The sequence below is a fragment of the Biomphalaria glabrata genome, chromosome 12 (assembly GCF_947242115.1).
Source record: "Biomphalaria glabrata chromosome 12, xgBioGlab47.1, whole genome shotgun sequence".
NCBI lineage: Eukaryota > Metazoa > Mollusca > Gastropoda > Planorbidae > Biomphalaria > Biomphalaria glabrata.
Genome location: NC_074722.1, coordinates 6,918,889 through 6,924,888, shown reverse-complemented (window position 1 = coordinate 6,924,888; position 6,000 = coordinate 6,918,889). Strand labels below are relative to the sequence as shown.

At 39.2% G+C, this 6,000-nt stretch overlaps 1 protein-coding gene across 2 annotated transcripts in view; it reads right to left on the bottom strand.

Annotated features, from left to right (window-relative positions):
• LOC106070839 (mitochondrial sodium/calcium exchanger protein-like) overlaps window positions 1–3,429 on the bottom strand; it is a 39,174-nt gene extending 35,745 nt beyond the window's left edge. Inside the window, exon 1 of one of the 2 annotated variants that reach the window (XM_056005575.1) lies at window positions 3,411–3,429. The gene's annotated coding sequence lies outside the window, so the exon portion shown is untranslated. Of the gene's footprint in view, window positions 108–3,410 lie in introns of those variants that run through there. The other variant, XM_056005574.1, reaches the window with a different exon arrangement.
• Window positions 3,430–6,000: the final 2,571 nt, after the last annotated feature.

Genomic DNA, 6,000 nt, shown 5'->3' with positions numbered 1-6,000 from the left:
GTACACGACAACAAAGGCGTAATTAGCTTTCCAAATGACGTTCTTTATTGGAGACGCGGGAGTACAAGGGAGATAACAGAGAGGGCAAAAGATAGAAGCAGCCGATAACAATGGACATATCGAATACGCGAATCGTTTTCATTCTGCCGTTATCTTCCTTTCACTTGTTGCGATTTTTTAAAATGTTTTTATAAATTAGTGAGAACAATTTGATTAAGGCTGGCCTCTTTTCAAAAATGGGATTAACGTATGCATTAAGTAATTGCAAATAAAAGCAGGCTCAACGTGCAGACGACTTCAGAACGAGACAGCGTGGTGTCAGAGCGCGGTATACACATTTGAGACAAAAAGAGAATATAAGTCGACCACTTGCGGATAATGGTTATGTCTGCGCTGAATGTGGCAAGTATGTAGGTCGCAGCTGGCGCTGCGTAGCCACGGTAATACTGCATTCCTCATTAATCTTCGGACTCGAAGACAAGCCTTATTATTATTGATTAATAAAAACAAGGCCAGATTTAAAGATAATTCATTATATACATTTTAAAAAAAAATATGCAGAAAATGAGTTTAAATATATAATGACTGTATTCCACTCTTCAAACATATTACATACTTCGAAATCCTTGAAATAAATACAAATAAGTGCATTTTATTTAAGCTCTCGTAAGAGGGTCAAGGCCACCGCGAAAAATCTTACCCACGGCCTTCCCTCAATGAAATCCGTAACTAATAATATCCTCTCTTTCTCTCTCGCTCTCTTTCTTTCTCTCTCTCTCTCTTATTCTCTTCCTTGTGGTAACTTTAAGATCCCAGAGAACACAGTTCCCACGCGTGACTGTCACATGAATTCAGACTTACACTGGCGACACGGACATGCTCATTACTTACCATTCCACCTACTACACACCATGGCGCGCATCAGGTTCAAGTGTACACATTGGTTTGCCCTCTTGGTTTCAGTACACAATTTCTACGAGTCCCTGCGCCATTCGGAGATAACTTCCGCAACTACTCATATGATGCGTTTCTAAACGTTTAAAGACCAACAGAAGAGGTTTTGCTGTTATACTCGGAGACCGGTGTAAATCAGAGCAATGGTATACGCCTAACCAAAGTGGATACACAAGATAATATAATATTGTTCCAGATAACGTCAACGCTGGGGTGGGTATCCACGGCTGGCCGAAAAATACCCCCCCCCACCCCCTTCTCTCTACGCTGTTTGTAGAACAGCTTATGCTGAAACGGTGCGACAGGGGCGGCCTGTTCACTGTCAGCCCTTCTTACGAATATTCGTTGCCCCGATATGACACTCGCCCATGGCCCTGCGCACTGCTAAGGCCGGCTCTGTTTGTGACTTAGTGATTGATACCGGAGCGCAACGGACTCTTTTAGTGCAATGCCATTTTTAGAGAGAGCAAAGAAACTGAATTATAAAATATAAAATGAAAGAATTGCAAAATATTTAAACCCTTGTTGATACACAGTCGTTGGTTTGTAGCTCCAAACATCTAGTTCAACTAAACCAATATAGGCGTATTTAATTCTTAATTTATAATTTGAAATAAACATAATAAAGCTTCTTTTTAACATAAAACTGAAAAGAACGTGTATTTATAAATTGTACACAGATTCAAACTTGAAAGTAGTGAATGACACTTGTGAAATGAGAATTTAAACAAGGTATATAACTCACTACAATTACACGTCTTGTCTGCCTCACGTCTCTTGCTAGTCTCCCCTTTCTTCAACTCTCACGCCAGTGTCCCTTGAATTACGCCAGACTACCCCGTGGTTTCGTCAGGAACTCTTCTGCCTCCAAAACCAAAACATCCGCCTTAATGTTACACACAACGCTAAACAATAAGTTATAAATAGAAAAACAAAACCTAATGAAACACTCAAGACAGACGTAAGGATAGAGGCACAGTTCTTATTCCATACGCTAGAACAAAGTCGTACTCCTTCTTCCCTAGTGTCAATAGAGAATGGAATGGGTTGCATGAATCAGCCTGATTAACATGTATATTACTAGATTGACACGTGAAACGCGTAGGAAGTAATCATCTACAAGGAAACAACGGCCATGCACTCAATTATAAAAAATGTCTGGAACAGACGTGGTATCACCACAAACACCAAGCTAGGGGTCTATAGAGCCGTCATCCTCCCTACATTGCTCTATGCCTCAGAAACATGGACAGGGTACAGTAAACATGCAAAGAAACTGAACCACTTCCACATGACATGTCTGAGAAAAATAATAAATGTCAAATGGCAAGACAAAATACCAGATACAGAAGTCCTTCGAAGAGCGTGTCTGCAAAGCATCCACACAATCCTGATGCAGTCCCAGCTGTGATGGGCAGGTCACGTCTGCAGGATGGAAGACCACCGCATCCCTAAACGACTCTTGTATGGCCAACTAAGCGAAGGAAAGCGCTCGCAAGGTGGTCAAAGAAAGCGCTTCAGGGACACCCTCAAAGCTTCTCTGAAGGCGTTCAGCATTGACCCTGGCACCTGGGAGACAGAAGCACATGACAGAGCATCATGGCGTCGCGCTGTGAAAACTGGCGCACAGGTTGCTGAGGAAAAAAGAACAACGCTGGCAGAAGAAAAACGCCAGAGAAGAAAAGCAAGACAAACGACACTAGCTCCAGCTGGAATAACCTGCCCAGTGTGCGGCCGAACATTCCGGGCTCACATAGGTCTCACCAGCCACATGAGGAGGCATAAAACCCCAGTGCAAAGCCCTCAGCCCCCTGGATGACAAAGTGGTCATCATCGAACCACGATGGACGAACTCTTATAACCGTAAAGTGTACGTAAAAATGTCTAGAGGTCGAGTTAAAACTTTTTTTTTTTTGGGGGGGGGGGGGGGGAGGGGGGTCAACGTTTTTCTGCTTCTGAAAATCTAGATAGCTACAAGTATTTAGTTGGAGAAAGAGTTTTTGCCCTGGCCACAATCTGGTTTACAATAGGTCATAGAAACATATCAGATGTCCAGGGAACCCTGACCTTTTTTATGTGGACGCATCAAGAAATGAAGGCCACGTCAAGCCATATACATTTCTTATTGTATTTTTATGCCACATAGAAGAGAACACCTTTGCCGAAGGCGGCTTCCGAACGAAACAACTGGAGATCACTTACAACAGCCGCGGAATACACACTTAAGTCCGAAATAAAACCACTGCCGTGGACAGACGTCGACAGCGAAAAGGAAATCTAAATCGTCCACCAGCGGAAAATGGTTCTGTCTGCGCTGGGTGTGGCAAAATATGTAGGTCGCAACTGCATTCCTCATTAATCTTCGGGCTCAAAGACAAACCTTATTGTTATGCCATTGGTGAACTATTTCGAAAATCATATTAACATTATATAACATCTTGATTAATAATAGATACCTTTGTAAAATCACACTTTTCAATATGTTCCTTCAACGCATTCAATTCTGGGGTGTGCAATCTCAAAACAAATGCTGAGATTAATCATTCTTTCTGTATTTATACCATTTGTTCTCGACTCTAATTACCGAAACGTGAATATAATAAGTGGCCGAACAGCAGCATTGCGCAACTCTTGACTTGATGGCTTTGTCTCTTAAGAGTTTTAAAAATATCTTTTAGCCACTCATGACCACGAGCTGGGAAACAGCTCTAAAAAGAGGTGTAAATTAAGAAGCCATAAAAGAATTGGACCAATCAAATTATTTGTTTTAATTTTAGAGCAGACGACAGTCGAAAACAATGACACAATAGCTTCACGTGAATTAGACCCAGAATGAGAAATTGAAAAGAATGACTTAGAAAATGTGTAGTCGTGTTCGCAGGTCTACATGTGTCTGTTCTGATCTAATTTACGAGAAGTATAACTTTAAACTCGTGACTTTAACAATTACAGATGAAAACTAAAATATCACTGTGGTCAATCACTGCAATGTACCTCAGCATTGTGTAAGACATGAAATTAGTTATTGGTACATTGGCGCATCAAATTAAAGAAAAAAACAAGGTTACAAAGACTGTGTAGAAACAAAAACTCAAAATCGGCCTCCGAAGTGGTCGTTCAGGCAGAAAAAAGGCAGATTTTCAGAAAGAATATCAGAAACTTTGAACTACAACCCTATCAACAACTAAAACCCTATCAACAACTAAAACCCTATCAACACCTACAACCCTATCTCCGTCGATACAACAAGAAGACACGTGCTCGTGTCGAGAGTGCTGCCGATACTGTTGTATGATACATACATATTGAACATAAACGAAAAGCAGCACCAGGGACCAAGTGTTTAAATGAGAGAAAGTAGTGAATTAAATGCGACGAAAATACGGGGCTGGTCCCTGGTGCTGCTTTTCGTGTATGTTTTGATAGTTTCATCAATATGTGGATTCCATGACAGTTTTTTATTTATTATAACACCTAGGTATTTTGCGTTTTTAGTCTGTGTTACTGGTTTGTCATGAATAAGAAAGTGGAATTAATTTGTTTTATTTTTTTTTTGTGTTACTATTAATAACTAACATTTTTTCTAGGTGGAAAGATATGCTCCAATTTGATTCCCATTTCTGTAATTCATCTAATTCTCTTTGTAAAATTTCTGTATCTTGTGTTGTTTTTATTGTTCTTTATATTATGCAATCGTCTGCAAATAATATGACTTTTGTTCCTGAACTAATGCAATGAATTTGATAAATCGTTTATGTAAATTAAAAATAGTAGTGGATCTAAGACTGTTCCTTGAGGTACATCTGAGTTTACTGTTACTGCCATTTATTATTACAGTTTGTTCTCTCCCTATCAGAAAATCTTTAATCCATTGATGCAATGGACCATCAATGCCAAAATATTTTAATTTTTTAAGCAAACTATGGTGGTGAACTTTGTCAAAATCTTTGGAAAAAATCTAGTAAGATAGCATCTATTTGCTCACCTTTGCAAACCGTTTGAAAAATCATCAATTAGTCCAATTGGTTGTGTTTCACATGATCTATATTTCCTAAAGCCATGTTGGCATGGAGAAAAGACATTATTAGTTAAATGTGAACCTGGCCAAACAGATGTTATTGAATGATTATCTAATTGAATGAATTGTTTTGTAAATGACCAATATCTCACTCAAAGGCTCAACAAAGAAACTTTACCCTTTAGTTTAGTGTATTATTCATGTCTTCAGGATGACACTTCATGTGTATTATACTATATATTATTATCGACTTGTATGCATACTAAATATATTTTTTTTCTTTTTGTTTTAAAAGTAGGCCTAAACATTATGTTTAAAATGTAGGCCTAAGTAGCTAGTATGACAGAAAGTACTTAATTTAGCAATAATTCTTCTTCTAGCCAGCTTTATTTGCTGCTTAGCTCTTTTGCAGACTGTGCCAAGGAGAAAGAGTGTGCTGTTTTCTTCATTTGTTCAGCACTGCCGTACAAGGTGTTGGTTATGTTGGGCTGTGGTGGAAGTAGGGTCTGCCTAAGGTGGATTAGGAAGGGGCATTCAAAGAGGATATGGTTTACGGTTTCATAATGGTGGGCGCAGTGTCTGCAAAGGGGAAGTTGTGTGGAGTTTATTTTGTTCAGATGGTAATTTAATAGAGGTGTGTGTCCTGTTCTTAATTGGAAAATTATAATTTAGCAATAAAGGCCTCGAAAGTTGAAGGTGCGCATGTCTATTCAGGAACTTAAGGAGTTAAGTCTGCATACGTTTTAATATGCGTTAGAGTTCCTTCATCACTTAACGTGGCTTTGTCTGCCGGTGTTTGTGTATGGTCCATGTCGAACGTCATCATAAGGCTCAACAAGGCACTTCAATAGTTTGTTCCCAACTGGGGAGGAGCAGATGAGTAATTCTACTGTATATTTGGGGGAAATTTTCCAGCAATTTTTCATATAACGCCTCGTTGTTCTTCCTTACGCTTCATTAATCGATCTATGTTCGGCCACAGGTTCAAGTGTTTTAAGATTTTTAAATGTAATGTGTAAATTACTTAT